This window comes from Nicotiana tabacum, chromosome 14 (genome assembly GCF_000715075.1).
Source record: "Nicotiana tabacum cultivar K326 chromosome 14, ASM71507v2, whole genome shotgun sequence".
In the NCBI taxonomy this organism is placed as follows: domain Eukaryota; kingdom Viridiplantae; phylum Streptophyta; class Magnoliopsida; order Solanales; family Solanaceae; genus Nicotiana; species Nicotiana tabacum.
Genome location: NC_134093.1, coordinates 92,370,033 through 92,372,788, shown reverse-complemented (window position 1 = coordinate 92,372,788; position 2,756 = coordinate 92,370,033).

Sequence of the window (2,756 nt, the reverse complement as noted above, 5' to 3'; positions counted from 1 at the left end):
TGAAAATTCATCATACACCGTAGAACCATCACCCGATTCTAACACAAGGTTCATACCTTAACATAACTCCACTACAATGCGTGACCCAATCCAAACGCTGGTCCATAATATATACCTTGAGCCACCCCGCTCAAAATCAATAACCACAGAGAAGCAAATGACAAAAATGCCACACAAAACTTGAAAGAACATAACCATTACGCAATCGATCATGCAATACCCAAATATTCATCACGCTCAAATTCCGCTATAAAGCTCAAATAGAACTGCAGCATTTGTGCACAAAACCAATGAATCACAACTCCTTGTAGCATAAAGGAGTAGCTCACAGATCATTTTAGAACACGAATAAGTTCAACATCAACCAAATGACACATCCCTCAACAATAGCAGTATGGAGCCAACCATTCCGGCTCGGTGTAGAATACACATCTTAATTGGGCCTACCAATGGATCCCCAAATCAACTTGGGTTACACACAAATAGATAAAAATCCCTCTAAAAATCCACCAAACTGAATCATAACACATTCTATCATTTGGTTAGCTTCGGCCACAACTTCACAGTCCACAACCATGAAACAATATGCTCCTGAAAACTCCCAATCTCCAAATCCATAGAACACGCAAATCACCATATTTGATTCCATCTCCACTGCCCGAATGCCTAACACCTCTCTCATACACGATCGTCCCAGGAGAAATACTTTAAAAGTTCTTCCGTGCCACTTGGAAAAATTTGAATATTAGCAGTCTATCAACAATGTGAGTACCGTAATACTAATTAAACACCCGTAAGTCAAAATACAATGCGCCTTCTGAAATACGCACCCTTCTCATACAACACCAAGTAGTAATCGCATTCATCTAGTCATTTGGAACCGCCCATGTTGTCTAAGAATTCATAACCATTTTGCCCAAACTTCGTTACCTTCCTTCAAGACTGAACTGCCACCTTGTACATGTAAATCTAACTTTCGCACAACACATAACATCTATCTTGCCATCATGTGAAAAGCACAAGAATCTCATTATCAACTCTGGTCACCAGCAAATTACATATCCGGTTAGTTAGAAACCTTCCTCTTACTTCCTTCCAGGAGGAAATCACAATAAACAATACGTTTCCCACACCAATAGAAAATATCCGGTTCAAACCATGGTAGAAACTATCAAAACATCTGTAGAGTCTCACCACATCATAATTACCCATATAAATACCACAACCGAAACACCCACTCTGAGAATACCTTATTTGAGTCTAAGGCAGTTTCATTCACCTTCCTGATACCAAAATATAAAATCTATAATAATATACAAAAATGCCACAAGTCTCGTCACCATCCAACTTAAATCTCAGATTTTAGCCGCAAACAAATCCGCCAAAAATTCTCAATTATTACATATAAATCTCGAATCCATTAGAACTCTCTCGAGAATTGCCCCCTTTGTTCAAATCCACATTACACTGCCCAAATGGGCCAAAAGACACGTGCCCTATTAGCACAACTTTCAAAGAAGTAACTCTACTTTAGTACTACCTATCAAATTCATACTCTGTGCGTACTATATCATTCACAAATAACAACTCACTCATCCCACGATTTTCATATACTCATAAGTGCAATATAACCCATATCCAGGAATTTCCTTATTAGAGTCATCCTCAATCTCAACTTCTGTAAGTCATAACTAACCCACCAGTATGCCTCAGCCCAAAACTAAACCATTACATATAACCATAAAATTGAATTATCAATAGCAGGCTCCCCCACTTGGCTCAAAGCCATAGATTAAAATATTCCATAACTCACAATACCAATACTATATTACTGCCATAATGCCACAGTCAGTTCAACGAAACTTCTTCTCAAACTCGTGCAACGCTAACCATAAAAATACCTCAAATCAGCCGCTAAGCTCGCAATCATTCTCTTGACACTCAAGTCAACTTTTTTAGCCAGATTCAAATTCAAATCTTCACACATACGCCCTATTGGCAAAAAAAAAACTCTCCACTCACATATGAGAAACATACCTACGTAGATTACTCTCCAGGAGATAACCCACCTCCTTAGCCTCAAATTGGAATCTTGTTATATCATTTCACAGTCACAATTACTATGCAATCACTTAGTCTATCTGAGTCCAAACACATTAACCAGACATGAGAATTTAATTTGTCCTAAAATTTAACAATGTAAAAGATCCTTCAAAATATTCATACTCGAGACTATACGTCACATCAAAACGAAAATCAAGCACCCAATGGCCTTACCTTTGTCACGTCCCGAACCTAGGAGCGAGACAAGCACCCGGTGCCTCACCTAACCTGGCATACCAAATTGCGACGAAGGGACTCTGAACACATAATGTCATACTTTGGCCATGGGGCCACCTTGTAAGACAATTTGCGAAGCAAAATATAAAACTGAATGGAAACTAGCGCTAACTAAACATCAATATAAAGCTAGGCTGAAAAGGCCGTCATAGCTACTACAGCTGACAAACCACCAAATTATACATACCAGGCCTACAAACCCAACATACTGCACTAACCAACAGGATATGTCTACAAGCCTCTACTGATAGATGTACTATGATCGGAACAGGGCCCCGACCTACCCATAACATATATACAGATATACATAAGATGTACACAACACTCTAGACCTGGCAACTCCAAAAGGCGTGGAGCTTACCGATCAGGCTGAACTCGGGAAACACCTACTGAGGAGATCTACTCGTCTGTCTATC